We start from the raw sequence: 6,000 nt of genomic DNA, 5'->3' as shown, positions 1-6,000 counted from the left end.
ATGCAGTACTACATTCCTTTTTATGCCCCAATAATATTCCATTGAATGGATATGCCATATTTGGTTTATTAGTTCATCAGTTGATGGATGTTTGGGTGTTTTTACTTCGGGGTTGCCATAAAGAATGCTGCTCTGAACATTTATACACAGTTTTTGAATGAACATATGTTTTCAAGTCTTTTGAGTATATACCTAAGAGTGGAATTGCTGGATAATATGGTAATTCTATGTTAAACTTTTTGAGGAACCATCAGACTGTTTCTCATAGGGCTGCACCATTTTATATTCCTCCCTACAATGTATGAGGGTTCCACTTTCTCCTCATCCTCACCAACACTTGTTCTAGGCATTCCCACAGGTACTGCTTTTTGATAAGATATATGAATCAAAGATAAACATAGAGTAGATCAGACATTGCTACAGACTTGGCGGAATTAGTGGATGTGTATCAATATCATTTTGTATGTTCTAGGAGGATGGACTCAGGCAAGTTGGAGGAGATGGAAGCTTTATATGAACAAAACCAGTCTGATGTGTAAGTTTTGATGAGATTGATTTTTTTAAAGATTTTTTATTTATTTGAGAGAGAGAGAGCACGAGCACAGGGAAAGAGCAAAGGGAGAGGGAGAAGTAGGCTCCCCGCTGAGCAGGGAATCTGACATGGGGCTCAATCCCAGGACCTCAAGATCATGACCTGAACCAAAGGCAGACACCCAGCCAACTGAGCCACCCAGGCACCCCTAATGAGATTGATATTTTAAAGCAACTTAAGAAATATGATACTGAAATCAGATAATGTTCCATCAGTTTTTAGATATGATTTTTTTCTAATTCTCTGTGAGCCTGCTCATACTGTAGCTATACAGGACTGAGGGGGTTTGTGTTGATCGCCCTAAATCTATGGGGATTCAAATAGTGCATGGTCCATAGCAGATGCTCAGTAAATATTTATTTGAATGATATGACTTGGAAGATATTAGAGTGAATCTAAAAGAGATGAGACAGGAGCAAATAAAAATCCTAACAAAGTGAAACCTATAGTTTCCCCTGCTCATTTTCACTACTAGCTACCTTAGTGCAGTAAAGGGATAACAGGAGATGTGTACACTTAACAGGAGCAGCAGTGATTTCCAGCAGCTTGCGTGGAGCTCCCCGAGAATCCGTGCTACAGAAGGCCACAGTGCGGTGTGTGAGAGGGCTCTAGGTTTAGAGAACATCGAGAGCTGAGCGTGGTGGTGGCACAGTGGACAATTTGGCTGTGTGACAAACTTCATAGGTTCTCTTGATTTGGCGAAGAGTAAGACACAAAGGAGTATCAACTCCGGGATCAGAAGTGAGATATTCAGCTCTCAACCTAGAGAGACGTCCGTCTGTGACCTGATGTTTCATTTTTGGCTTTGTTAGGTACAGTGTTTTTATCAGTTACTTGGGCATAGAAATCAGTAATGTGCTGGTAAGATCTGTGGAGCACATGAATGATGGGAGCATTTTCCAACTGCGATGTTGAAGGAGAGATACAGCAAAATCTTCACCGATGGAGTGAGGAACGGAACCATAGCAGGTTTACAGTATGCGTAAGGCAGATATAAAGTCCTGAACTCAAGTTCCCAAACAGTTTGTTCATTCATTAATTCATGTAACAAATATGTACTAGATGATTATGTGCTAATAAGTGGCTCTGGTATTTCAGCTGTAAACAACACAGTAAAGATGTCTGCCCCCATAGCCCTCACAATCTAATGCAGAAGACAGATAATAAATACAGACACACCAAATTGGAATACATGCCATGAAGGAAAACAACAGAGTTCTGCGAGAGAGAATAATTAATTAAAGATAGACTTGGATTGAGGAATCAGGGAAGTTCTCTCCAAGGAAGAAACATTTCAGCTGAGATCTAAAGGAGAAGCCTATTTCAGTGAGGCAGAGAGAGTCCTAGGTGGAGGGAGCAGCATATGCAAAGGCCCTGAGCTTTGAAGGAGGGTGGAGTGCTCAGGACAGTGATAGTTAAAGAAGGGCAGTATGGCCGAAGCTTAGCAAGCAGGCAAACAGTGACACCAGGTGAGAATTTCAAGCATGTGAGGCTGCTGGTGGCATGGTTGTGTTTTAAAAGACCACCCTAGTTGCTGCGTGGACAGTAGACAAGGGGATCAAGAGGAGAGGGAGGCATGCTGGCCATGCAGGTGACAGCAGAGGTGACCTGGACTAAGTAGAAAGTGAACGGGTTAAAGACATATTTATTTAGGAGGTGGCCTAACAGGCCTTAGTCCAGGAAGAGAATGATTTTCCTGTTATTTGCTATATTTGTACCATTTGCTAATTTATGATCCAAAATTCTGTGCCCTACCCTCCTAGTTTCTTTCTTGGTGGGGGAAGTCACTCTTACCAGTTTCTGTTAAAATTTTTTGTCAGAAAAAGTCTATTCCTCTTTAATTATTCATGTAAAAGTAAATTTTTTTAGGAAGTCCTTATGTACTTAATGAAATACTCTGGTGTTAGCTTGGGCATATTTTATTTGTACTGTTTCTTTATAATCCAGAGCACATTTTAAACAATGTGGAGAACGAATCTGGCTTTCATAGAATAACAGAAGTGTACAGAGCAGATCCAGAAGACAAGATAGGACGGGGACATAGATTTTTGCCTCTGTTTTCAGGGCTTGGAGCAGGCACTGCAGGAAGGAATCCTTTTCACATCCATCCAGTTCCTTTTAAAACTCCAAAGTAGATTCTCACTCATTCTGTACATCTGTCTTTGATTTGTATTTTTCCACCATTTTTATTATGGTAAAATACAAATAACATAAAATTTGCCATCTCAACCATTTTAAGTATACAGTTCAGTAGTATTAAATATGCACATAATGTTACACAGCTATCACCACCATCCATCTTCATAATCCTTTATTGTGTAATACTGAATCTCTGTGCCAATTAATTAATTATACATCTGGTTTTTAAATGTGATACTTGTCTAATATCTAAGGAGATGTACATTTTGTAGGGTAAAACCAAATTTTTCCCTCTCTGTGTGAACACATAGGACACGTACATAGTTGAAAATCAATAAGTATTTGTGGGATAAGTGAAGCACCATTTTGACTCCATTTTAACTCACTTTATTGCAAGAATTTGGAAAAACCATCAAGAGAGTAGTACCATTTTAAATAAAAACATAACATAAGACCATAATCTTGTGAGCCATGATGTTAGGTTTATCTCTTACGATAAAAGAATTCAAAAAAGTGAGTAAACACATTGTGTGTCTTTTGAAAATAATGGAGATTAATCAGTGTGCAAAAATGCAAAATACCACGTGGTTAAATGAAATGCTGATAGCATGCTCTTAGGTAGATTAGTTTACTTTTGGCTTTTGGCTTTTTTATCTTTTAACATACCAGTAAAAGCTCTGATGTGGAGGCAGGTACTATTTGGTTAGATTAACTGCTACTTATAAATAGATAAAAACAAACATGAAGTCAGTTGTTAGTTGGCTTTGAAAATTTTCCTTATGCTGAAATATGTATATTTGTTCTTTACTTCTTTAAATGTTCTTACCAGGAATGAAGTGAAGTCAGGTGGACAAAGTGACTTGATACCAACCATCAAGTTTCGACACTGTTCTTTGTTATGAAATCAACGCTGTGCTGTAGCATACCTGTAAGCTTCTCAGTTTTTGCTTGAGGTGGCAGGGAACAATGGAGGGCTTTCCATGTGGTTTCCTAATTACCATTTCAAATGGATAACAGAAATTCTTAGATTTGTTTTTCCTGTATAAGCATTCTAAATACTTCATAGCAGCATTGTCCACAGTAGCTAAATCGTGGAAGGAACCGAGATGCCCTTCCACAGATGACTGGATTAAGAAGTTGTGGTCCATATATACAATGGAATATTACTCAGCTGTCAGAAAGAACGAGTTCTCAACATTTGCTGCAATATAGACGGCACTGGAGGAGATAATGCTAAGTGAAATAAGTCAAGCAGAGAAAGACAATTATCATATGATTTCTCTCATCTATGGAACATAAGAACTAGGAAGATCGGTAGGGGAAGAAAGGGATAAAGAAAGGGGAGTAATCAGAAGGGGGAATGAAGCATGAGAGACTATGGACTCTGAGAAACAAACTGGGGGCTTCAGAGGGGAGGAGTGTGGGGGAACAAGATAGACTGGTGATGGGTAGTAAGGAGGGCACGTATTGCATGGTGCACTGGGTGTTATATGCAACTAATGAATCATCGAACTTTACATCAGAAACCAGTGATGTACTGTATGGTGACTAACAGAATATAATAAAAAAACATTTTAAAAAAAAGAACAAAATTGAAGAAACAGTGCAGAGAAAGGGAATACAAATGGAGAAAGGAGGGGTCTTCAGTAGGATCAAGAGTGTGGGACAGGAGATCAGGCTTGACAAGAGGACACTGCTTCCTCTAAGGCCAATTGGAGGAATTAAGAATGGGGTCCTAGATGTGGAGGGAGCTCTCACAGCATGGCTTGTGTTTTCTCTGCGAAGGTAAGAGGTAGAGTCAACCAACTGCTGAGCCAGTTTTCTTGCTGGTGAGGTGATAGGAACTGAGGATGTCTTGTTCCCTCTCCTGTACCATGCACCCCCTTAAATAAAGGAAATACTGTAATCTGTAAGACTTTTTATTGTTGTTCTTTTGGGGAGCAATCTCATAAATGCATTTAACTTATGCATTCAGTCTGGGCCAGAAGCCGGGGAATGTATATATATAAAACGAGGACAGTTCAGGTAGTGCACATGTTGTCTGGCCTTCCGCACAGTGACCATGTATCGCAGAGTGCAGCAGGTGGGCCCAGGGAAGTGCTGTGTTCTCAGTGGTCTTCTTTCTTTCGTGTCTCTCAACTGTGGGACCATCTGTCCTACTGGGTGTGGCTCTAGTGGTTAGGGGTAATTTTTATCTTCTCCATTTTTGCCTTGAATGCGTTTTAACCTCACATAAGATGTGCTTTTGCAAAATGTTTTCTAATATTCTCATTGGATCAATATGTGGCCTTAAGCTACCAGTTCAGAAAGGACTAACCTTTTAGATTCTTTTTTTTTTTTTTTAAGATTTTTTTATTTATTTATTTGACAGAGATAGAGACAGCCAGCGAGAGACGGAACACAAGCAGGGGAGTGGGAGAGGAAGAAGCAGGCTCACAACAGAGGAGCCTGATGTGGGGCTCGATCCCATCACGCCGGGATCACGCCCTGAGCCGAAGGCAGACGCTTAACCGCTGTGCCACCCAGGCGCCCCTAACCTTTTAGATTCTTAGTCAGGCTTTGTTTCTGACTTAGTTCTGAATGCCCATTTCAAGTTTTTAACTGTGATTTTTACAAAAGAGATATTTCATATCCATTTTTATGTCTTTTATATTTTTTTAGAAACTGAAACCACATCTGAGAGATATTTTAAAAGTAGTTGTAATTTTTAACAGTAAATACGTAATTTCGCTATTGCAACCATGGTTTAGCTTAAACGATAAGGAGCCCTTTGATGTTGTCTTGTGTTTGATTTTATGTGATGGCACATATTCACTGAACTTCACCCATGGTTTGAAGGACACATAGGTACTAGTGACATTGCCTGTGCCCAACCGTGGGAGCCATGAGAATGTGCTGCTCAGGTCTCTGCTGTGGGGATCATGACTGACTAATAGCTCCGGCTGCTGCTCTCTGATTCACCACCAAAGTTTAGCCAAAGCTAGGCGTCTCTCGGGTTACTTGCACTTACTGAGCAAGCAGGAGTACTAATGTGGTCCACTCATGCAAGAGCCACATGCCTCTGAAGGGTGACTTTGGCTTGAGGACTCCACATAGGTGTGGTCAAGACCTTCTCAGGACTGAGTTGGAGTCTGAGACTCTTCCTCCCCAACCCTCCTTCCATCCCCCTCTCCTTCGCTGGGGGTCAGACCTGCACTGTGGTTGAATCCTCTCCCTGCCTTCTCAGGTCTCTCCCCTTTCCCTTCACAGACAGTTCCCCCAATCAGTCT

The 6,000-nt window shown here is 40.6% G+C and overlaps 1 long non-coding RNA gene across 4 annotated transcripts in view; it reads left to right on the top strand.

Moving 5' to 3' along the window:
* Positions 1-85: 85 nt before the first annotated feature.
* Positions 86-6,000, top strand: part of LOC113246772 (uncharacterized) — a 28,330-nt gene continuing 22,415 nt past the window's right edge. For 2 of the 4 annotated variants that reach the window (XR_008961159.1, XR_008961162.1), the window contains exons 1-2: positions 86-1,404; positions 3,561-3,659. This is a non-coding gene — a long non-coding RNA (uncharacterized LOC113246772). The remainder of the gene's footprint in view (positions 1,405-3,560; positions 3,660-6,000) is intronic. The other 2 variants (XR_008961161.1, XR_008961160.1) reach the window with 2 other exon arrangements.

Source organism: Ursus arctos, unplaced genomic scaffold (assembly GCF_023065955.2).
Source record: "Ursus arctos isolate Adak ecotype North America unplaced genomic scaffold, UrsArc2.0 scaffold_230, whole genome shotgun sequence".
Taxonomy (NCBI): Eukaryota; Metazoa; Chordata; class Mammalia; order Carnivora; family Ursidae; genus Ursus; species Ursus arctos.
Note: the sequence above shows the minus strand (reverse complement) of the source record. Positions and strands in the feature narration are given on the sequence as shown.